We start from the raw sequence: 26,197 nt of genomic DNA, 5'->3' as shown, positions 1-26,197 counted from the left end.
GTTTTAAAACTACAGTGCATTAAGGCCCTCTTAATACTCAAATCTGTGTTCAACCATGCAAAGCACTTTGTAGCTTTGTTTTGAAAAGAGCTTTGTAAATAAAGTTTATTATGATGTATGATAAACAAATCACTCCAGATACAGGATTTAAACCCATAGAAAAACAAAAACAGAATTTACATAATTTCTTTTACCTATATTATTAGATCATGCACTCAAAAAACATGAAATTACAGAAATATTATGAAGTTAACATTCAAAAGGTTCAAAAGTATGATGAAGTAAAATACAAAATACCGTACTTTCTGTATCAGTCAAGCAAAGAAGAAATGAAGTTCATAGACTTCAATCAATCATGGCTAACGCCATGGCCAGTGTGTATTCGTATAAGTAAATCAAGTATCAAGTTGTCAACATACAGGAGGGTGTATAGGGGTCAGGTCAGGGGTCATTTTTTGTGGAAGTTAACAAGTTATTCATGAAAGGTTGTTATCGTTGCAATTTAGTGTGATATTTGATATGGATGTGCATATTAAGGTTAACTTGTGCTGCTGTAGTTTGCCTTTTTCTTTTCTAACTTTATGTTTCTTGGTGTTATTCTCTTTAACATCTTGGGACCAGGTTGCAAAAATGTTCTCACTTTAACACATTGTCCCTGGATTCGGTGTTGTAGATCCATAAATAATTCAAAATCAAAGAAAAGCTCTTGTTTTCCCAAAAGTCTCCAAATTCCTCCCATACATGTGTCTGCTTTAATAGACCCTGTGTAGCAAGAGAAACATTAGCAGCTCTCAGATGTTGGGAAGATGGAGAAACAGGGAGGGAGGGGTTGTCGGCTGGCGGTGGAGTTGGTGGTGTGTGTGTGTGTGTGTGTATTGGGAGGCAGTGTTCATTGTTATTGAATTTAAATCATGTCGCACTCTTGCCTAATTCCTGTGGTTTAGACACATGCAGGAACTCTGATATGAAGCCGTGGCTGCCAACAAGCACTTCTTGCCAGTACTGTGATTAAGTAGACTTTGAAACAAAGCGCTCAGATTTTACAGAAATTGTTGGAAGAAATGTTTTGTCATTAAGGTGATGGTGGCATTTTTCCATAACCACCCTGCTTCCCGTATCCCCTTCTCTTATACTCGATAGCCCCCTGTAACTCGGTGCCCTCGGGGCAGCACAACTTGGAGTTTGACCAGTTTTTCAGTTGGCGCTCCACATCCTGTTATTAGGTGCTCAGCAGTGCCGAGCAAAGCCGTTTGAAAGCTGGTCACAATCCAGGCTGTAATGCCGGGCTTCAGCACTCTGGGCTGTGCCAGATATGTTAGGTCGAGCCCATAGGCAGCTGATTATGTAGTAAAGTGGACGGACAGACTATTATTGGGGGGAGGTGGGAAGTAATCTGATGAAGTGGTGAGCTGATTTGAGGCAGAAAGAAAGACCTGGAAGTCTTTGATCCCAAATGGTGTGCTGTGGTTTTACAATAGAGACAGCGCCAGCTCCTTATCTGTGAGATATGTTGGCGGTTTTTGGGTGTCTCGATTGTGTCGAGATCACGTGAAACATATCAGAAACCTGAATAAGGTCTCAACCTGGTTATGAGAAACTGAAATATACTAATAAGACCGCTTTGGTTGGTGGGTAGAAAGGTTTGTAATAATGCAGGTAAGTTCTTTATCAGTTTGAGTTACATAATAGTCAGTAAAATAAGATATATGATCATAGCACTAAAAACAAAGTGAAGGTTGATTAATGAATCATTTGGTTTTGGACTTTGGACTTTCAAACGAAGTAATAAGAATACTTGTTAGTTGCAGCCGCTAAGTATTCATATTTGATTAGCTGAAGCTAGTAAACGTGGCCTTTTGCCTGATAAATGGTTGAAATTTTTTTCAGCTATCAGAAATATTTGCAATTTCCTGTCAATTGACTAATCAGGTGTGGGCGATACGGAAAAAAAATCCAATATCATAATGGAAATATGGATTTAATGAATAAATGGATGAAAAGCAAATTGTAGAGCAACTAGAAAAGTCTGGTAAATTCAGAAAATTTTATTAAAACCAGGAAAAGATGACATTTTTAATATCATAATATCCAAAATCTAAGATGATTTGTAGTTTCATATCACGATTTTATATCAATATATTGCCCAGCTCTATGACTAATCAGTGAATTGTTTGAGCATTCACTTTTTAAAAAAAAAACAAAAATGTTTATTCTCTTATTAAATTAATGCAGTGTACATGCTTAATTTACAGTGATGACATATTTAATTGCTATATTGTTTGGCAACACTTCACCATGTAAAACTAATGTTGTAGCCACTGGCACTTAATAGCAGAACAAGTCTACCAATCCCACTGTAATAATGGATAATTTGTCTCTCAGATCTTCATGAACTGAGATTTTTGCAAACTTTGGATATTAGAGAGAAACCTAAAAATGCTCAAACTGGCAGCACAGCAGATATTTATTCCTTTTGTCAGATGTTTCCCTTTCTCCTCCTGTTGCATATAAAGAGGACCAAACTATGCAAATGAAGACTCCACTCACACAAGCTCTCTTTGTCATGTGAATATGAGTGGACAGGTGTGAAAAGAGATGCCTGGGATTATCTCCCCGCTCGTTCTGTGCAGCATAATAGCCGTTGAGCGGGATTTCAGAGCATCAGGGGAACCCAATCTTCTGCTTGTTGAGGCCATAATGGCCGATAAAAGCTCCCTGCTTTACTGGAGAAAAGACAGTTCGGCACAGCATCAATCAATACCACCTCCTGCGCTCCAGGAAGGTGTCTCCTTTCTCTCACCCTCCTCACTCCCTCAAACTGGAGGCCATTGTTGTCGGTGCTGACCTCTGACCTGCTCACGACATGCTTATGCAACAGAGGAATGTGGAGTGTGAGCATCTCTGTGAGGTTTGGGCTCTCTCATCTGAAAATGTTTGGGGTCGTGATGTAAGCATGTTTCTGTAGGACGCCACATGTGGTCTGATGGCTCATTGTGCAGCTTTTTACGACCTCGGTGAGTTATGAGGCTGCAGTAAGACGCTCTGACCAGGGAGTGTGAACTCTGTTTCATGTAGACGGCTGGATCTGCCCCACAGAGGCTACTGCTGCGGGGGAGTGTGGAGCCCGCCGGCCCCTCACAGCTATTTGTCTGCAGCGTCACTGTAGAGGTCAACAGGTTTAACATGCAATTCTGTGTTGAGCGCTCAGGCAGTTAACACTCTGGTGATGGGAGTGACGTGGCAGACAAGAGGGGTCCTTGTCTAACTTGATCTCTCTGTTAATATGTTTCATACAAACTTATGTTAACCTCTTAAACAGCACTGTCATACTGATATCCGTCAGTACAGACTCATTCTTTGCTGTCAGACCCACTTTCCTTTATTTTAAGTTGTAGTGGAAGTTTACATAGAAGCCAAATAAGCTGAATTTTGGGGGAAAGTTTTCAAGCTTATGTGTAAGACATGCATAAAATATTAATGTTTCTGTTTGATGATATTTTGCAGCCTTTAAGAACAAGTAGATGTAGAATGTGTTACTGTCAGAAAGCATGAAAAATAATTTAACCACTTTGTCTCAGAGGCTCCAAAACGCCTGAGGTGCATACTGTAAATGTAATAATAGCTGTGTGTTTTAAACCTGTTGGTGAGGATGTACCTTCAGGTGTTTTGGTTGCATTTTGACATGCTGAACCATCAACTCTATCAAATATACTATGCCTAACTTCATAGATATTATATGTTGTATTTATACCGGTGGAAGAGGACCAATCACACATCACATTCAGTCGAAATATGCTTGCGGTGATTGGCTGTGAGCAAAAATGTTACAAATAGTCTTTTTTTTTGTTCGATCTGGGTACAGGAATGATAAAAGGCGAGTATTATTTGACTGCAGAAGTTTGGATACTACTTAGTGGTGTTTTTTTCGGTCGATTTCTTAACAGTATTGAATACCAATACCCAGCCCAAGTTTTTAGGGCATATCAAAAAAGACTCTATGCATCATTGCAACTCTTTCATCTGCACTCTTAAAAACTGCCTGAACTGACATTTATCAGCAAAAGCCCCATGCCTTGTTAGTGCCCGAATTTGTTTCTGCTTCATTGTATTTGGTGGTGAAGTTCAGTGAAGGGTAAAGTTGTGCTGTATGTTTGTGGGGGGGCCACGCTGAGAGCAGAGTTTGGACGACATTAGATCCTTCTTAACCCCAGTGCAGTCGCTGTCTAATGCATGGCTTGACACTGGTTTAATGAAATGAGCACTAATGTGTGTGTGGTTTTTTTTCTTTCATTGGAGGCCTTCACTGGTGCACAGTCATTTCTGAATGTACAGTAGTTTCCCAGCATATTAACTCATTTGCCACATGTTGAAGCCTATTTATCCCAATTTAATAGTTTTCTAAAGGTGTTTAAAAGTTGTGAATTGCAGTATTTTTTTCATTTGTAGTTCTATGCAACAAACTGACACTGAAAATTAAAGTTACATACTCCTTTAAACGGGTTTAAAATGAGCTGTGGCACCTCTTTCACATCCCAAAATCGCGATTTTTGTGACTCACTACACTTTTAAAATCTCCACAGTTGTTTGTTTATCAAATATAAATAGGCTTTCAATTCTCAGCTGTGCAAAAGAACGCAAGAACGTTAATTTGCATGTGGTGGAGCGTGTTTCACTTGCTGTTAAACCCTTCTCCAAACAAGGTCACATCATCACAGTAAATACCACAGGGATTTTATCATGGACTTAGGTAAGCAAGGAGCTATTTAGGTACGGTGTTGTATTTCCTTCTTTTTACTTGTTAGGCGAACAACAGGAATGCCAAACTCTTCAATTACAACACGTGTTTCTCAGAGTAAAGTTTCCCAAAACCAGAAGCACCAGTTCCCAAAAAGAACATTTTGTTTGGTTGACTTATTGGCGTGAGCTCTGGATTGTTTACGAGAGCCACTGTCACTGGAAGAGTTTCAAAGGAGTGACTAATGGAAATAAAAGTCCCCAGTCGAGCTGTTCTGTGAAATTTCAGGGAATTTGAAGTAGGAGAAAAAAGGGGAAGAAAGAGGAAGTGCTGTCTGTTTCTGCTATGAAGTCGTAACCAGCTCGGCCCCTTTCCATACAGGTACCTGGTCTCTCAGCACCTCGTAAAACATGCAGCACCTTTGTAATGGGCCGTGGCACGTGGTTTTGTTCAGTTTGTCAGAATGTTACGTAAACGTCAGGGCCCATTAAAGTGACCCCCTGACTAGGTGAGCGTCCATTATGCTGTCAGATGGCATCAAATCAGTGGATTAGAGCTAAAGATGCTGTGAGAAGGAAATGAAGGGCCACTTGCTAGTTAGTCACAAGTGAAACCACTCTCTACTGCACTTTGTAGTTGTCGGTCAGGGTGTCTGCAGGTCATTAAATGGTCTTAAAATGTCTTAAATTTAATTTAGTGCATATTAGGCCTTAAATGTTATTTGAGTCTTACATTTGATTTTGTAGGGTCTTAACTGCCACAAACATTTTATCCAATTAATTATCCATTTTTTTTTTAAATTTAAATTTCTTCTGTCTCTTTTGTGTGAAAGTCAATTTCTGATGATACAAATCTTTAAACCTACCACCAAATCTAACACTGTGATTTTATTTTATACCTGGCAAAATCCAGAGTAACCCAACTCACTCAAAAACAATTTTCCTACATAAATCCCGACCCTTCACATGGCCATATACATACTACTTACCTTTATCTTACTTGCAATGCCTAAAAAAGATGATTTGTCCAAAAATCAGTCTTAAATTTGACACTGAGTATCAAAAAAAGTTGGTACCTGAAACAAAGTTAGATTTGGAGTCTTTTCTGTCTGTTTAGCAGTCTCAGATTGTAGTAGTTAAAAATAATTGATTAAAAATGGTTAATATCGTGACCTTCACCTGAAGTTATGTCAACTCTGACAAAATTGATTTCAGTACCAGACTGTAACTCAGAAAACTGACACTACTAGCTTCGCTGATTGTTATTTACCTCAGTATCACACTATTAGATGTATTCAAAGTCAAAACTTCTGTTTGGTATTTCCTGTTTGAGTTTTTCTGTTATTTGCACACAAAGTTCAAAGTCCTTTTCATCTGGGTCACTGCTCTTTAGCTATGGTTGTTCAGGAACTTTGCAGAACAGACTGTAGATTATTACTGAAGAACAACAAAACCCCCTGCACAGCAAGAATGCACAGTCATGCAAAACCTGCACTGCCTCAGAGCATTGACGTTGCATGCACACATGAAAAATTGTGACCGTGGCTGCCTGTTTTGCCTGTAGGGCAGCCTCGTTCTCTCCTCTCTCCTCCCTTAATACAGCTCAGCAGTTCTCAGATCTCAGTGTGCTTTATCCCAAAACTCTGGTCAACTGAAGGTAATACAGCCAACTTCAGCATGGACCACTGACACTCTGCTGTTGGCAGTTTCCTAAGAGAAGCACCAGGAGTCTGCATGAGACATTACTCACCTCACTGCTACTGCTTGAGTGACACGATTGCTGTCTTTGTGGCTAATGTTTAACTCCTGAGTGTGTACATACCCTGCAAATACAAATTTGTCATCAATTGCTGTATTGGTATCAACTTGAGATTCTAAAATAAGCCTCTAAATGGAGCAGAAATGATTGATTTGGTGGAATTTACATCAGTCCGGTGTTGACTAAACTGGTTAAACCCAGTGTGTTTCACAAACCATGTAAATATTTAACCAAATCCAGTTTGACTGTTTTCTCTGCAGGCACAAAACAGTGACAGAGTGAAAAGCCTTGTCCTCATTTGACCCTGGATTCAGGCCATTGTTTTGGCATGAAAGTTCAGCTCAGACCGTCTTCACTCTGAAATTGTACACGTTTTGTTTAAGTTTATATTTTTCCGTCGTTATTCCTGTTCTCGTATTTCCCCTCTAATGACCAGCATTCAAGCTGAGAACATTAACAAGATCTTGTGTGTTGTGGTAACAGACATGCAGCTTATAGAAATGCACTCTTTGGGATTTTAATCCTAATAGTTTACGGAGGCATGCAGAGATAAGTGATAATCGGTTTCATGCTTCCGCTTTTTGGAAGTAAGTCTCCCCCCTGGTTGTGTGGTTTTTGGGGAACTTTCCTACTTACTTGTTTGACAGACACAAACATACGCTGTAGGGGGTGTTAAGCAACAGAGTGGTGGATTAGAGGAGTGTATGTTGTGTGTTTTTGTGTGTCTGTTATGTGTAACCTATTTGTTGGACATTCCTGTGTGTTTGCTGACGACTGTGGGGAATTTGTGAGTCAGCCCTAATCAGGCCGCTCTGCATGATAAGGCATTTGGGAGCCCGTCTGTTTGTGTTCATTAAAGTAGAATTACTTAGAGACCCCAGTCTCCATTTTCCCACTGTTTCTATTTTAAATTCTGGTACACATTTGGTCTGCCTGTTTTTCGCTTTTCTGAACACTGACGCCTGCAGGGCTGGGTATTATTTTGATAATCACAGTACCAGTACCCTTAATGTGACAGAGCACAATAGAGGTAGAGTCATTTGATACCTTTTTCCTTGTGTTTGATACGCATGATGTGAATGAAAGTATTCAGTCGTGTAAAATGCCACAGGTGTGTAGTTTAGCCATACTTAAAACATTTTGGATGCTGCACTGCTAGCTCTACTCAACTTCACCACACCACAGACTGTGCCAATCACACGTCACATTAAATCGAAGAGCAAGCAAAACCACACTAGTAGTAATTTTTTTTTAGATATCGGTATGTTCCAGCCTGAAATCAGGGAAAAATTTACAACAATGGCAACCGATTTCACATTTCCTTGATGTTAGCATGCACCTTCATGTAACGGTGTAGGCTACATAATGTAAACACTTGCAGTAGCATGCCTGGAGCAGATGACCATTTAAAGAAATCCATACATGATGATGACATACAATTTTTTCTACCAGAGTAGAAAAAACTGTTGGAGAACGTTTCCAGAATGGTCTGAAGCCTGAGGTTTTTGCTCACAGGATTACTTACATGTATGTTTACCTCATTACGAAAAACTTTGGCCATGTTTATCATGATCAAACTTCATTGTTACGAGGGATGATATCAGTCAAGTCATTAAGAATTTAGTCAAACGTGAAATTTAATCGGTCAGTTGCTAGACCATGCAGCGCTGTCAGAGTATATATAATATGATGCTGCGAGCTTTGATCGTGAAAAAAACACATTTGGTAATGTTTGAAATAAGCAGTGTTTTATTTTTTTTCCAAATAACTTATTGAGTAATTAATTGTCAATTTTACCAATTATCGATAAAGGAAAGTGCTTATGATTTGAAACCCTTACTGTTACATTATATAGAAGACACAAAATAAGGAAAGGCATGTTAGGCCCCTTTTAAAAACAACTCGCACAGATAAAACTGTGAACTGAGATTGTTTTCTGAAGGCAAATTTTGATCCCAAGAATTTAAACCGAGTGACCGGGTCCCACCTTACTGAATATACAATATATGAGTTCAGTTCAAATTGAATTTATGGTCTTCAAATTTAGAAATATTCCTGTACCATCTCCATCAGGTTAGCCACGTTTATGTTTTCAAATGCAAGAATACAGAGCCTTAAAATGTTTCTCCAAGTAGTTTTAGCCAACATCTGACCAATTATGCCTCAGTTATCACTTTGCATAAATTTCGAACATAAGTTATAGTCAGTTATTCACAACCGGTGCTGTCTGAGATGTCATTTCTGCCACAGCCGCGGTCCGTTGCTCACTGTGCCGTTGTATTGCATGAGGGACAATAAGCCTCAGTTGTATTTGTATGAGTGAATGCACACCAACAGACTGATTTTGTCTGCAGTCTCACAGGTTTCACGCACTGCCTCTGTGTGTTATGTCACCATGGATCTCACTCAAACTGCTTCCTCCTGATAAGCATCAGGGTTATCAGACAGGCTGGTTTTACATGTGCAACCAAAGCTGCTTTTGAGGAAGGACGAACCAACATCACTTTCTTCCTGTAGGTCAAAAAAGGGAAAGTGAAACACTCAGACGGAGGAATGTTGGCGGAACAGGATGATGTTTCTGAGTCTCGCCAGTGTTTTGTTTGTCGATCCTCATTTCTTACCACAAAAAGGACAAACTTAATTTTCACAAACTGAGCTGCAAGAAAAATATTTAAACACTGAACTTCAGTGGTGCTTTTGGCTCTTGTGGTGCCCTTGAGTGAAAACAAATAGGATTTATTAGAGTAAGATTTATGTGGTAATTTAGGCCGAATTGAAAACATTTTCAACATCAGAAGATTGATTTAATTTCCTACTTTAGACAGACTGAATATTAGATAGATGTTCAGGGTTTTACCCCCCAGAAAGTCACTCTTTAAAAGGACACAGCATTGAAAAGAGCTCAGTGAAACAGCCCAGGAATGCGAGTTGAACCCTTGAAATGGAATAAATATGTGGCTCTAAACTGCCAAACACACGAAGCCTTGATCTTTAAGCCTTTCCTCCCAACAAAGGAGCCTGAAACCTGCTTCAGCTGACAGAAGGGCCCACCTATTATCAAGCTCATACCTTGAAGCTCGAGTGTCTTTTGTGTCTTTGTTCATGCACTCGTGTGTATGTGTGTTTGTGTGTGTGTTGTGTTTACCATGGCAATGTGCCACTTGACTCACAACACTGGAGGCAGCGATACTGTACTGTACCTGCCACAAAATGTCTTGTTTTCTCATTCCAGCTTTCTCTTGCTGGCAAATTACCTTTGGCTCTTTGTTTTAAAGCTCTGTTGGATAGTGTGTAGTACTTGTACATTCATTTCACTCTGTGAAACCATCTCAGAATGACTGTATTTATCCCCCCTACCAGGGCAAATGTGCATGTCAGCTCGCAATACTGGATAAATTGGACGCAAAACAACCAAAAAAGACATTTAAAAGCTGTATTTGTTGTTTCAGTGCAAGAGTCTTCGACGTTTTTCAGGCCAAGGACCCCTTAGCTGAAAAAGAGACGAAGCAGGGTCCCCTGCTACATTTAACTGGGCCAACAATAACATGTAGGGTGGCCCAAAGTACCATGTATAAACCTACCTTTTTATGGTGCATGAAATAAGAGGCCGTTGAAATTATAATTACTATAAGATACGTGTTTTAAGATATCATGCTTTATTGTTAAACATACATATGAAAGTCACAGTGAGTCCAGACGCTTAACTGTATCTGTGGATGGCTATCTTATACCCCTTTTCCACCAAATTTTGCAAGTATATGCAGGTTTTTTTTAAAGTGAGAAGAGCCATTAAGACTCCTTTCCCATTGCTAGTAGACTAGAGCTAGATAATCTTTATGGAGTAAAGGGAAAATGAGCAGAAGTGCTACATCACACAGCAAAACGCTGTATATTTAATGAATAAGCCTCTTATTTAGACTGTCATCTAATTAACTAAATTAGTCTTAAAATGAGATGCCATCATAATCTGTTAGACTCATAGGATAACAGTAATGCACTGATCATGTTATGTCTTAGATAAAACTACCTTGTTTTACCACCCCTGTTTAATGGTTTATTTGGGGAAACCCTTTATAGAATATATACTTTTAAAAGCATTGAAAACAGGGAGGAAAAGCTATGAAAGCACAGAGCCTTGCACATAGAATTTACATTAACTTTAACATTGTGTAGTTAAAGAGTAACATAAGGCAGCAAGTTCTGGAAACACCACCTGCGTTTTCACAAGCGTTTTTATCTGCATTTTACAGCATAACATCATTTATATGGAGAAAACCTGGCAACCATTAAATGTACTAGGAAGTCTAAGGGTAATATATTGTGTTAAAGAACATTGTGGTAAGAAACACCTGATGGAGAACCTGTAGTACCTGCTCCTTCCTGTTTTTATCATGATTTTGACTGACACATCTCCTCTCTTAATGCATTTACAATAGCCAAATAAATGACCAACCTGCACTGGAGGCATGTGAAAGTGTGTGGTTTGTTGTAGGTCAAACCAGTAATAGTTGTAAAACATTGCTTGCTAGTATATAATTATTATTATTAGGAAAAGTGCCTCGCCATGATTTCCGACACTGTTGGTTCAAGTGCAAAATGTAGCTTACATTATCATTTCATTGGCATTTTGAATGATATATATCAACACACAGCATCGTCTACAGAATCTCTTGGACATATTTGTTGGCAAACGCTGAACAAAAGCAGTTAAAAAGTGAAATATTTTACACACATGTAAGTGAGATATATTATCACATTTTATTGAGTGCCTGTCTAATTTCAAAGTTACATGAGCAATGTAGTTCCCTCAAAAATTTGCACAATGGAACAAAAACTGTGGTGTCCCGTAGGAAGTAAGCTACATTCAGTAAAAATCCAACACACCTTTTCACTACTTGCATCTGTGTTGTTCCTTGCAAAATAATGATTTATAAGTGTCTGAAATCTGAATTTCTGAAAACTGCTCACTAATCAAGTACTGAGTATGTGAAGGGCGTGATTTCAGTCACAGCTTATCAGTGACTTATATCCACAGTTACATTATGACGCCATGAGACCTCAAGTTACATTAAGATATGGAGATGTAGAGTAAACATGGTGCTCTAGCAACAGTGTACACAAATAACAAATAATCAGTGCCAAGTCATCAATCTTGACATTGTAAGCACACACTTTGAGTGAACTCATATATCGTACGTCAGGATGATGATGTGTCTTTCAGTGCTTTGCCTCTGTACACCAGCACACTGAATCTCAATCACATCTACGTTGGGTCAACAGTCAGATTCGAAGACCTTTTCAGTCTTAAAGACCCCATCCAGTGAAAATCAAGTTTATAACTTTGTTATAATGTTTTGATTTGATTGGTTTTACCTGAACTCTTCGCCAAGGAGGTGTATTGATATTTTTTCAGTCATACACGTCAATTTTGTTGATCTTTAACCACACATTGGTCTATTATCGATTAACTTTGAGCATTTTACTGTGATTCAGAGACCAATACAATCCACCACATAGGGAGGATTCTGTTGTGTCTGTGTTGCATAAGATACCTGATCTGTCACTTTTGGGCTTTCGGTGACTCTTTGTCCTTTTTCGTGATTTCAGCTCTTTCTTTTAAATCTGTGATATCTTGAACGCTGTCAGGTATCACAGTGTCAGACCTGTCCGACAACAAACAAACTGGACCCGCTTCACTTCTTGGCCTTTCCTCCTCCCTCAGATGATGATGCCTTAATGGATCATCAGAGGCTCACCGTGTTTTTGAACAAGTCTCGTCTGACTCGTATTAACCTTTGCTGTGTTTTCCTTTCATGTTGCTGCACAATGTTGTTGTTGTTGTAATAGCTTCCCTGATCTGTGGGTGTTAACCTCACCTTGATAATCAGGTCGTCAGTGGTTATTACTCCACAATACCCTTCATGTTGTTGGCAACCTCTTTTCAAACACACTGTAGGCATACACACAGAGCTGTAGACACACACACACTTACAATAAATAATGCATCTTGCTTGTCTGATTTTCATTTTCAAAGTGAAACGTGTCCAATATTGCAGATAAAAATATCTGTTGCCACTGTTGTGTAGCTCTCTTTTATAAAACATGCTCTCTGACCTTCCACTGATGGATGCTGACTGCAATAAAGTTAATGTAATTTAAGATGCCTGTCATCATCAAAAAAGGAAGGTCAAGGCGAAGAGCAGGAACTAGACACTTTGATTTGTGTTTACTCTGATCTCTGACCTTCACACATTGGCCCAATCTGCACCCCTTTTGTACTCTTATCATCCTGATTATTAGTTTTGGTGATTTAAAGATTCAGATCTCAACAAATAATCCAGCCCTTACATTTTAAAGATTTGGTTCATATTTGTATCTAAGTAGCGTGCTCAGAGCAGATAAGCATTTAAAGAAATCTGGAAGGCTATGACATCATACTGTAGCCAGAGTAGAAAAAACATTGGAAACAGATTTTTTGGAACGGTCTCAAGGTGGATGTTTTTGCTCACAAGAGTTACTTTTACAAATGTTCACCTCATTATTAAGGGATAGCTGGTGTGGTTGTGGTCCAAAACTGGGTCGTGGGCTCGTTCTGAATGTACTGCAAGTGATTTTTCAAGTTTGTAAAAATCAGTTTATTTTGAAGTACAGTGAATTTCCGACACAGAGCTTTAAATTTGAAGTGCCATTTCTGTTAACTCTCGCAACTTGTGTTATTTCTTTGTGTTCTAAGCCCATGCATTGTTTACATTTTATAAAATAATATTAGATATGGTTATTATTTTGTGGTTATTTATCTTGTGTGGACCTTTAGCTAATGACTAAGGAGAAATCTGGACCCCTTGGCTGGACCGGTTGGTAACCACTGCTTTAAGATATTTTATACCTGTTTTCCAAAGTATCTACAAATCTGCTTTGGCTTTTCCATATGTTCTTTGTAATTTATAAGGGGCGACACAAACATGAGCAGCTCCTCAGATCTGCAATACAGCGGAGGACAACAACTTGTTATACGACTTTTGTGAAGTACAGACAGAGCATGTCATTTCCTCCATGTTTGTTTCTTCTGGGATCTGTTATCTCACCCCTTTAATATTGCATCCTTCACGCTTTGTGCTGTAAACCGTTCACTGAGCACTGGGATATCCCAAACTCCCAGGGCAACATTCTTGGATTTTATAGTTTTTTATTTATTTTCTGAATACCACTTTCTGTGTTTTTTAATGCTTCTCCTCACTTGATAGCAAAATGTTGCATGATTAATGCTGCAGCTAACTGTTTTTTACGCGTTGCTGTCCAGCCACAAAACTGTGTCCAAACCCATGAGTGAAAGTTGAATGGACACGTGTCGAGGCGTTTCAGTCACACCTTCATGTTCACAGAAAGAGAAGCCGAGCGGTAATATTTATCATTGCGGTGTCTTGTGGCCCTCTCTCCTCTGTTGGTATTAACCTTTGCCTGTGGCGCTGACGGCCTCCTAAAAGATTCATAGCCACTGAAACTTCTCAGTTCAGCGTGACAGATTGGATTTTTGTCAAGAGCCGCCCTGCTTGGTTGTATGCTTTTCTTCAACACCAGTCCCTTGTTTGTATTTTTGTCTGGTGCTGTATGTCATCTTTCATATGGTATTTAGCCTGGTATTTTTGTCTCTCCTTTTCCACCAAAAATCCTGCTGTCCTCAGCTATCTCCTCAAACATCTAATTATCAAATCAGTCCTCGAGCCTGCATACATCCATAGTCGTTTGTTTTTGCGAAATCAGGCTTCAAGCTCATAAGTAAACATGAGGTATAGCCGTGTGTGTGGCCTCTGTGCACTCTCCTCTCTCTCCTCAGCTCTATTTTTCCTCCTTCCTCCGCCCTTTTTCACAGTTGGTCCAACGTGAAGCTGTCCAGGCCAGGATGAATGGCCTGGTGTCACCAGCTCTATCTGTCCACGGGGCTGGATTTATCTTCCTCGTGTCAGCCTTAAAGGTCACACAATCAAGTGCAAACAGTCGCCAGCCCACCATCATGCAGAGGACAGAGGGAGAGTGTTTCATGCACCCCTGGGAGTCCTTTTGAGACACTACTGAACGTAAACAGCCTCTGAAGCGCAATAACTTCATGGTTGTCACAATGCATGAAGAAATGCATGACAGTTCTGTATTACCTGACATTTAAGTCGCACCAGTCATGATGTTTACTTCCAAATACACCTGCCTTATCACCAAGTGGAGCCACAGTGGAGAGTCGTGTACTTGAGGCACTGCAGATTGGGCCTATAAAGTCTTTTTAGTAAATTATTCTGGCTCAAAATGACTGAATTTGCAGCAGCTTTATAAAAGAAACTGCACTACAAATTGCTACCATTGTGTAAAAGCAAAGGGAATTATCTATATGTAACCAGAAAATTGAGCACTGTTCTCTGTAACCTCTTTCTTTTTCCTGCACTGGAGCTGTAAGTTAACATTAGTGCTACTCCTGTGATGGCATGGTGCACTGCCAACGAGCCCCATAAACCAAATAGTTTGAGGTTTTGGATTAGAAATGGGCCTGTTTTGGTAAACTAAAAATAGGTCAGTGAGAGTGGTTTGGTCAGAGCAGTATTGCCTCGGGGCTACACAGTGAGTTGAAGAAGAAAAGTTCTAGGGAAAGCTCTGACCTCTGAAGTTACAAGGAAATGTGTTTCTTAGAGATTAACTGTTGATTTTGGGGCTCAGAAAAGTGGTTCTGAACTGAATTATTTTCATGTTGAAACAGTGATCAGATAAATCGACATTCTTTTATTTGACTGTTTTATGCATGAATGTGAAGTAATGCTGTCACCCAAACAGCAGGCCACCAACATCGTTAGAGTTGATAATTGGTTTAATTTAAGTCGGGTGACCAAAAGTCAGTGTCAGGACAACATCCAATGCCAACATGAGTTTGTTGTATAATGCTGAAGGCAGATGACGTCAGTATTCAGTTGGTTTGAAGTTGTGTTGTCAAGTAAATAAAATCCAACGTCTTCTGAACAATTCATGCCGATGTCATTTTGACGTAGAATGACAACTTTAGTCCTGAGGTATAGAGACCAAAACCCACATCTGTAAAGTCATAATGTTAACGTCCACACAACATCTTATTCTGACATAATTCAGCATTTAAAATATTTTCACCCTGATTATTATTCCAGCCAAAGTTTCATATCTGCTGAATTTAAAGTAAATGTAATATAAAGCAGCTTTTCTAAAAAAAAAATGGATGTTGTAATGTTTTAGGTGATTTTTGTGCAAGTTAAATTTTCAAAAATAGGTTCTTTACATATATATAATTAAAAATTGAAGGAAACTTGTTCCAGTAAGAATAAACTACACTTTTTATACACAGATTTATACTATACTAGTATTACAACATACCCTGCGTATTTAATCCAGCTCACCTTGATTCTTTCAGCAAGTGCAACAGCTCTGGATGCAACAGCCTCTGTTGCATGATTCGTCTCTGTTGTCAGTGCGTTTCAGTCATTCTGCGCGTGTTTTGTGGTAGATAAGTGTTTTTCAATCGATATTGTTTGTGTGCCGCCTGAATACAGAGCATCACTTTCGCTTTAAAACTCAGACCAGTACAGGCTCTTAAATACAGGAATGCCAGTCAGCGATTAACATGATAAAGAAAACAAATAAAAGCGCATATATGGACATTAATCGCATTGCAATTAACACATTATTGTTGATGACCAAAATGATTAGTGAATTTCACGGGAAACTACAAGGATTGGTCAAATTTGTGGAAAACTTGCAGTATTGGTTAAAATTGCATGTTGTGCTAAGTTCACAGAGATTGGTTGACGTTGTGTTATTGTTGCAGTAGCAACATTGCAACATCCTGGAGGGGCCGAAATACATAATCTAGGAGCACTGACATTAATCTTTTGCTCGTATACCCTTTAGTACAAAGTAGTTTATTGTGAGAGTGCTGTGTGCATTTCTGTCTGTTGAAGGTCAGACTTTTGAGTTGCCTGTCACTTTCATTTGAGGCTTTCATTGTTTTATTTTCTGTTGCCAAGCAGATTGTTAACTGACATCCTTTTTGGTGGTTTCTTTTATGTAGAAAACTTGCTCAATACTTTCTGTCCTCTACCAGGACAAAAGATACTGTGCAAAATAATCAACATCAAATTTCAGTGCATCCATTTCCACAGCTTACAGGAGAGCAACCATGTGATACACCCAGAGTGACAAGTGAAATTGAAATTCTCATTTGCAGTGTTTGTTTCCTCACAGTAGCATGGTTTTGGCAGGAAACACTATTTACATACTGCATGCTTTTCTACTGTTAACTAGTTTTTCATTCCTAAGCTCATGTCCTTGTGTCATATCTTGTGCTCGTCTGTCGTCATGGTCGACACGGTCCTGCAAAAATAGAGCCAAGCTTGAATCTAGAGCTGATTTAAAGTCTGCGTGGTGAACAGGCTGTAACCTTTCCCAGCCTGTGCTGTTAGCTGCTGGTGGGGGGGGGTCAGACTGTGCTTAGCATGACTCATGGTCTGGTTTGGTGTCTGCCAGCGGACAAACACAATGGCCTCTGTACACAATAGTCCAGCCTCTCTCCTGCTGGAATGCAAAACATGCTTCAGCGGTTTCCGATACTGTATATTGGAGTATTGTGTTACTCGGCAAGCAGGCAAGGTGCACTCTGCTATGCACCCCCAGCACACAAACATACGGACAAGATATTTTTTTCAGAAATCCTAAATATTCTGGCACACAATCAAATAAAAGGGATCTGTTTGGAAACTAATGTTTGGTTTGGTTGGTTTTGCACATTTCTTTTAATTAAATTGGTATGTTTTACTGGTACTGAACACTTATGAAAGGGTTTTTAAAACATAACTTATTGAATACTCTGGTATTTGATTTGGACATCACTTGTATATAATGACAGGGTCAAGCCATTTCGGCGTCGGTGTGAGATTCTTGGGACCGTCACACAGCTCGTTGTTAGCCACTGCTGCCGTGTTACTTCTGTCTAATCGGGCAGATGTTGAACTGACCAGGTGGAGAGCAGCTTTAGATTTCTCCTGACAGTCCTTTAGTGCTGTGTCTAACCTGTGTAATGGCAGCAACAGAAAGTTTGCTGATTTTCCCATGTTAACTTTAAATCTATAGTAAATCTTAATGGCTGGTTTATTTTTCTTTTAAGTTCTTTGTTGTAATAGTTATAAAGCTCAAATCAACTGTTTGACCTCTGACCTTCTGGAAAAGGGCTGTAAAGCTTCTGGACCAAAATCCATTTATTAACACATTGTTTTAAAGTCATTAAATTGTCACAAATGAGTTTTGTTGTTGGCTTATTACAAAGTTAGAGACCTGCAACGCTTATTGTTAAAGGCTTAGCATTTATTCATGCAGAGTTGATGGCTCAGAGAAATTTAACATAATAGCCATTAAAGAAGTCTTATTCAGTAAATATAAAGCTTTACTTATTAGGAAGTGTTGCCATGTTTCTTACTGATGACAGGTTTTGCACTGACACTAGCCACGTGGCGAATATTTTAACTTTTGCTTTTTCTTGTCAGTTTGAAATAAATTACATTAAATAGACCTGTGTCATTAGCACACAGCTGAAGAGGGAAAAAAGATTACTGCACATGAAAAGAAAATTCAAGGGAAAACACATCATGTTGAGACATAGAACTAGAATGTCACGTTTGTTAAATGTCAGTTTTCATTGCTTTTGAGTTCAAAGTAAAAATGATTTAAGCAGGAAATGTAAACGTGAGGCAGAGCAGTGATTCTGAGTCAGTTCCTGGAAGTCCGGCTCCTCTGGGACCTGTGGCACATTCAGGAACATTAGCATGATCATTGTGGCGGTACATCACATGCCGACTGTCAGGCTTATCCTTGTGTGCTCCAGACTTTCTGTTCTCACCAGGAGAAAAAAAGGATGCGTATTGGTTTTACACTAATGGTGCTGAGTAACAGCACCTGAAATACCACGAGAGGTAATGACTTGTCTTTGTCACATGACATTCCATTTCCTGGCCATCTTTATCACGACTCCACCCTCCTCCCACTCACTCAGGGTTAATGGGAGGCCTGTCGTTGTTCAGAAAGTGTCCACCCTCCACTTTGATGCTTCTCCTCCCTCCCAAAGAGTCTTTTAAGTGGGGATTGAGCATTTTTTTCTGCGCAGGATGGAGGAGGATGAAACTGTGAGGGAGGCATCGCTGTTGTGATGCCGCCGTCTCCTCTGAACGCCTGCCACGAAACTCCCGAGTAAATCACGGCTGCTTCAGTGGAGCATGATTTATAATGGGGATCGATTTACCCTCGAGATCAGTTACATAATGTTACAGTGCATGTGATGTTATGCAACTGAATCGTTGCACAGGAGCTATGTAGATACACCAGACTTTCATCAGAAAGATGATTTTGGATTGCGAGACAAATCCGCGAGTCACTCGCCGTGTTATTTAAAGTCTGGATTATTATTTCCAGCAGGAATCAGGGATGTTGTGACATGTCTCATTGTGACAAGTGTTGGTTCAGGACCTGCTGTGAGCTGCTCGGGAGCGAGGTGCTTTCAATTAATCTGGCCGTGTTTTCCAGCCGGATTCCTCATTTGCATGCAAAGCTGTGCCGCTCTCACTCTCTCTCACTTCAAGCTCCGAACTGCCCTCCAAGTGATGCTTCAAAGACCAGATAAAAAGCTTTAGTCTTGAAAAATTAAGGGGGTGCAATCAGCAGTCTGTGCTCATATATTATGTTGCAGGTGTCGTATATCTCAATGGCTCTAAGGACGCATTGCCTTTCACTTTTTAGACCAGAGTGAAAGTTTTGTGTGCAGGGCAGGAAGCATTGTAACATTTTATGTCTTAACCAAGGGTTCAGTATAGATCAGTGGTTCCCAACTGGTAGGTTGCGGTCCAAAAGTTGGCCGTGGGTCTATTCTAAATGTCAAGTTTGTGAAAAACATACTATTTTGAAGTACAGTGAATTTGCAGCACAGAACTTTTATTTTGAAATGTGATTTTCTATTGTAGTTTTTTTTTTTTTTTTCGAGAAAAGACTACCTCATTGCCTTGTTCTTGGTATTATGTGACCTGTTTTTTTATATTATTTTATTTCACAAAGTAAGAATAGGCCTCGGACTTTATTTATCCAATGAGGGGCGTGGCTGTTTTTTTCCCCCATCCCCAAAGTTACAAATATTTTCCCTTGAGCCTTCCCAAGTGACTCAGGTGATGTGGTCAAGGACCATCAAAAATTTAAAAATCCAACGAAAATATCTATTTTTACAATTCCTGTCTGTTACAAATGGTGTCATTATTGGTGATTTTTCATTTTCATTCTGGCAAATAAATAAATAGAAAATCAGCAATAATTTTTTTACAGAATAATTTGATTTTTTTTCATTGCCAGAAGAATTTAAATTAAAAAAATCATTGCCAAAAGAAAATAAAATTGCCAAAAGTTTTAAAAAATTTTAAAGGACAAAAAATCAAATTGAATATGTGATAATATCTCTTATGTGTGGATCTTGAACTAATGACTAAGGAGAAATGTGGATCCAGTTGGGAACCACTGTTATAGATCAAATCTGTTTTTTCAATCAAGTTAAGGCTCAACAAGCTTGGGTTTGGCCTGAGGACATGCCTGAATGCACATTCTTTTGCTTCACACTCTTTGTCTTCATCCCTTTCTCTTCCTCCCTGCATATTTTCCCTCCTCATGCCCTGATGAGCGGTTGGGCTTCTTCCAAGGATATCCATTATTGAAATACTGAACTAATTCCCCCACTCAATCTCTTACTTTCCCTCCTCCTCCTCCTCTCACACACTCACCAAAGCCAACCCCTTCTCTTTACTCTGCTGAGCAAGATAAGCCGCAGCAGGGCGCGGGGTCGTGGAAGACTGTGGATTGACGGCAGCCATTTCTGTCCAGCGCCGGAGAAAAGCAGTTCATTTGTCCGAGGCCCACAGTATAATTTTCCCAGAGTCTCACGAGGAGAGCCAGCGCTCTCATGAATAACAAACAGAGCTGTGCTCAGGGAGGGAGCTCACACCGGCTCTCTCCCTCTCTGCTTTCTCACCTTAGATCTCCAGGCTGCTTCTGAAAACCCCACAGAGTTTATTGCAAATTTCTGGGGTGATCCTCTCTGCAGGCGAGTCTTAAGAAAAGGGAGCAGCACGATGAACATGCTGTAAATCTACCTGCTATAATAAAACAACAAAACACAGCAGAGATACAGGGTCTTTAGCCTTAGGTGCAGTGTAGATGAGCTCTGATTTATGCTTCTCACAGGAGGAAGTTGACAAGCCGATGTGGCATGCACAAACATTTATTTCAATGGACAATGTGTAAGATTTCGTGGGCATCTAGCTCTAAGAATCACAGATTACAACCGGCTAAAATATCTTATGGTTAAAATTCCTTCAGTGTTCATTGTTTAGAAGGTTTTTACTGGGACCCAAAATATCTGCAGGGGTCCTCTTCTCTCCAAAACAAACGGACCTGGTGATTAAAACCAGTAAAAACACCAAATAGAGTAGTTTTACGTTAACAAAAAAATAAATCTGTTTTTCTGAACTGTTTCCCACACCTATTCACATAATTTTTAATTTGAAAAAGAAATGTCATCAAAACATGAGCCATGTAATGTGTAAGATACATGGAATTATACTCCATTTTTTGCCAAATACCCCCCTATATCCTACACACTGGACATTATAAATACTATTATTCCCTGCTGCTGTCATCACACACCCGTATGTACCAGGGCGGTGATGCTGGCTGTTATCTGAAGTCATATTTGTCATTCAAACCTTCGTTGTGTTTCCTGATCCAGGTTAAGGCAGGCTCCACAGATATAATATAACAGCCTTCGGTGAACCGAGTGGCTTTTCTAATCTGACATCCCCACAGCTTTTTGAAAAAAAAAATGGGGGAAAACTGGCAAATAACCAGAGATGTGCAGGCACACAGAGGGGGGCAGGCAGCGATAACTATCCACATCCTCTCTCTTATTTGTATGTAAATACGGGGATGCAGCGATGCGTTGAATCAGCCCTTTAGAGAGAGCTAGAAGGGAATGGAGAAGGGAAATGTTATTGTTGCTCCGAGCTCGTCCAACGGCATCGTGCATGTGTTTGTGTGTGAGAGTGTGTTTGTGTGTGTGTGTATGTGTGTGTGTGTGTGTGTGTGTGTGTGTGTGTGTGTGTGTGTGCGCTGTTGCACCGGGTGGGGTGGAGTGGTGAGGAATGCACTAATCACGCAACTGTGCTGCCCTGCCCTTGCCAGCCACATTGCCTTTTGTCTGCACTTGGAAACCAAAACAAAAAACTAGCAAGGCTTCCACCATTTCTCCCTTTTCAAAAAACAACGTAAAGGTAGACTCGGCTGTAGGAGGGGGACATGTTTATTGTGCTGGTCTTCCAGGAAGAGCTGAAGCCCCCCAACTTCCCAATCCTGCCTTCTTCTCTCGCTATGATGGGAATGTTGTGACACAATCCGTAATCCAGGCCGAACTGTACCACAGAGAACAATAGCTCGTATTCACAGTGTCTTCTTTCTGCTCTCTCTCAGCCTTCTCACCTGTCCTAAATTTTGTAAAACATCTCCAGATAGCACTTGGCATTAATTTTGACGTGTTGTTTTCCTCCCGCTGTATGCAAATAGAGCCTGGGTGTTTCGTAAGTTCTTGGTGTTTATTTAAAAGTATTTAATGAGACAATAAACTCCACTGTTTAACACAGCCAAAAACTGCACAGGAGCTGCGTGCTTTGCATAGCAGAGAGATTTATTCTGAGCTAAAGCATAAAAGGTTTTGTTTCCTAGAACATGCTGTGCTCGACTTTCCTGCAGTAAAACTAAACTGCATCTCCGGCAACTCCATGTAATGGTGTAACCAGTTGCATTCGTACAAAAATAAATCTTGGACTGCACATGGTTTGATGGTTTGGCCTGAAGCTCGGGACATTTTTCATTAGGGTTATGTTATTTCCCTCCAGTGTATTTTTCAGATTATTTTCCACTTGGAGATGAGTGATTGACAGCAGAAAGTAGAGCGTTAAGGCACTGTGATGTTTCCGAATTTGTTGCCGAAGGTGCACTAATCAAACTGACTTATTGCTTTTGTGCAGTAAGATAATTATGTTTGTTTTGTTTTGCATATTTTGTCAATGAAGAAGTGAGTCAACAATTGATGAATTTCACATATTAAGTCTTATTACTTTATGACAAATGCATATGTGTATACCCACCTTTCTAATTTTTCATCATCTTGTGAAAGTCGGGAGTTTTGTTGCACATAGAGAGTTCAGTTATTGCACAAGATTTGGGGACTGCAATCACTTTCAGTTTGATTGACTGGTTACATTGACATTTATACACTCACTAACAATGGGTGACAAATAATCTTTAGTTTTTTCCAGATTTTTGATGCTGCAAGGTTTGTTAAAATCAGCATTGTTTGATAACACAATAATATAATTGGACAGTGTTTCCAATTAAGGATCACTGAGTTATTTTCTCATTCATCAGGACTTGATTGTGACTGCTTTGGCCTTCTATCTCTACTTTTCCAAACTTATAGAAACTCTGAAATGTTTTTGACGTGCCACTCTGATAAGCTTTTCTGAAACCTATGTATGGTGTGATTGATCAATCAGTCGCCTACTGAGCTGAATCCAAATCAAATCAAAACTATTGAAACATTTGTTTATAGACTCACAACTCTTAAATCCAAGTCTCATTTATCCAGCTGTGTGCTCAGTACTTCCCAAACACATGCATTTTTGCTAAACCCACACTATTTAAAAAGCTCAGTTGAGCGTAGTTCAAACACACGCTTACTCATGCATTACACGTATATGAAAGTGTCTCAAGGTCTTGGTAAAAATGCATGTGTTTGTGAAGTATAGAGCATATGACTGGATAAATGAGACTTGGATTATACTGCACTAGTTGTGTGAGAGTTTTTAAACAGATTTTTTTAATAGTTTTGTTGTGTAAGACTTCAATTCATCTACAATTTTCTCTGTTTTTGGATTCTTAATTCACTGTGGAGGCATGCAAGAAAAGCTACGTTTTCTTTAACAATTCAAAATAACACTGGGTTAGTAATTGATACACAAATGATCATTTTGTGTGCAAAGTATTTCTTTTAATAAGCTTCATATTTTGTTTCATAAAAGCGTAATACGTGTAGGCAGAAGTTGCTCTTTATTTTGGATGAGGCAGCGTGCCGCTGCCATGAAAAAAACTATGATTTAAAATGTTATAGACTGGCCCATTTCAGTTTCTTTATACTGCACCTGAATGATAACTTTTTAAATAAAACTCTGAGGACTGCACTTGTTCAGAATGGAAACACCCACTCTTTTTGACCAAGATTCATAATTGAAGGGCTTCCATAACAGCTACTTTATGCAAGGCAACAACTCAAGGACTCATATCGGTCAAACAACCAATTACTATTGTTATCAAAGTACCAGTTCCTCTTTTTCTTTCTCTTAGTTTGCCCATTTTTATGGTTTCTCTCTACCAAACAGCCTTCGCCTCTGAAATAAGGCAGTCAGTGGGCCGGCTGGATGAGGAGATGTCAGAGTTGGAGAAAACATCCATCAAAACACAAAACACCCCAGATTGTTTCACATGTCAAAGCAAACTGACAGCCTCTGAGCCGCTCACATGATGATCAAAGCGCTGTGTGTCACATGCTGCACCGGGTCCAGTTCCCTGTCCTGCTTTCAACAGACTGTTACCAGGATGTGTTAGATTACAGCTGAACAGTGTCGGTTAACTCAGGATTCACATTTAACTCAGTCATGATTGATGCATTGAGGTGACTAAAAGCACTGTAATCCCCAAGTAATTAAACAAATAAGTTTTGTTTAAAGTTTACTCTGATAAATGAAGTACTTTGTTCTTCATTTATGTCACGATGCATCATGTGAATCAGCCTTAGACTGACAGTTCAGTGTTCAAGAGGACGTGGGTCTGATGTAGTGTAGCATGTCTTGATCAACTGTATGTTTGCATGCATGTGTGCACGCAAAAACACACATTTATACGATCTAATACTTCAATTTTACTTGAGGCAAACACCATAAAGTACTAAATTCTGATGACATCGTCTTAAGCAGCTGTTACGCTTTGTGTCTCTTCTTGGATGAAAAGAGAAATAAACTGAGGCAGATGTTCTTATATTTGTAAAGAAAAAAATGCATCTTACTAAGATGTAGTGAGTAAGGAAACATTCATGTTGGCCCAGAATTTTACTATTGATGCACCTTTTATTCACATGGACATATGATATACTGCATATATCAGTAGATTAGACTCTTTCCGGTACATTGTACTGAAGACTACACAAATTAAACTTTACAAAATGTGATGCCTTCCATGCCTATAAAGCTTTTGAGCAAAGAAAAAATAAACAATAGTCGTGTCTTGATCAACTGATTTGGAGCAAATAAACTATGCAAATGCATAGGCTACGTTGTATGTATGGCTGTAATCCTCTAAACAAAGTATAAGAACAGACCGCAAAGGCGTTTCCATAGCCCATTTATCATATTAACTCTTTCATAACAAAGGCAAACACCACCTCAAGCAATTGTAAAATCCTTCTCGCACAATTGAGGAAAGTTTCCATACAGCTTTTCTAATAGGATAAAATACTTTAAAACACATAAAATAAGTTTATAGACACTCTTAATGCCATAAATAACTAAACTTTACATCCAATTTATTTGCAAGGGTCTCAGAATCAAAATAGTCAATTTGTTTTGTAATTAAGGTATGCAGGAATTTACTTCCCAGGGTATAGGCAGCTGGTTTACAGCAGTGGGTCCACTCACGGAGGTGGGCAGTGGAGGGTTAACAGGTCCTGTAGCACTCATATGTTAGTACAACTGTTTGTCTTTCCACTTCCCTGCAGAGCTTGACTTTATGGCTTTATGCCACAGGACCAATTTAATCTGTTATTTTACAGCATCTGTAAATACACAACGCTTTTCACAGAGTATAATTATGTAATTCAGAATGAAACCACATAAAATGCAGGGACACAAAGTACAAGACACACAATAGCATGTTGGTATAACAAAAAAAACAACCACAAATGCACACAAGGAGACTCCAAAGACAACTTTTTTATATTAAAAATATTAAACCTTTGGGCAGCAAAGTTCCAAATGTAATCCCAGCTGGGTTTGGCTCTATGTCCTGCAATAAAACAGCAAAAAAGACAGTAAACTTATGATACAAAAAAAAACATGATGCAATGCTTTTATGTAACACCAGTAATTGGATTTGCATGTTATAATAATAGCTTCTGCCTTTACTCAGTTAACATCTGAAAGTACATCGTAGTCACTTTCCCTTTGTCCTTTGCTAAATGTTTGACAACAAAGCCTTTATGAAGCCTGCAGTTAATGAATAATAATTACTAAAAGGACATCAACATAAAGACGAACGACCTGTGTCAACATTTGTTCGTTTACTTAGAGAACAATAAGTGACGTCAGCGTGATTCTGGAAAAGTCCTGCCAGTGTTGACTGTGATTACGTGCTCTGTTGCATGTGAACACACATTATCAGATCTCTCTCTTCAAAACTTGTGTGACCAGTTTAGTTGCAGTCTCCATTAGAGAGCAATTTATTTGAAATTCATGTACAACTGTAGCAAGTTATTCTCCACATTTACTGCTTGTTTTTGTACCAAGCATGCTG

General features: G+C 39.3%; 1 protein-coding gene across 1 annotated transcript in view; it reads left to right on the top strand.

The window, feature by feature from the left end:
• The window catches only part of pawr (PRKC, apoptosis, WT1, regulator), a 77,832-nt gene that overhangs the window by 1,358 nt on the left and 50,277 nt on the right, over window positions 1–26,197 (top strand). The window lies entirely within an intron of this gene.

The sequence above is a fragment of the Plectropomus leopardus genome, chromosome 22 (assembly GCF_008729295.1).
Source record: "Plectropomus leopardus isolate mb chromosome 22, YSFRI_Pleo_2.0, whole genome shotgun sequence".
NCBI classification, from domain to species: Eukaryota; Metazoa; Chordata; class Actinopteri; order Perciformes; family Serranidae; genus Plectropomus; species Plectropomus leopardus.
This window is presented reverse-complemented; position numbering and strand designations above follow the sequence as displayed.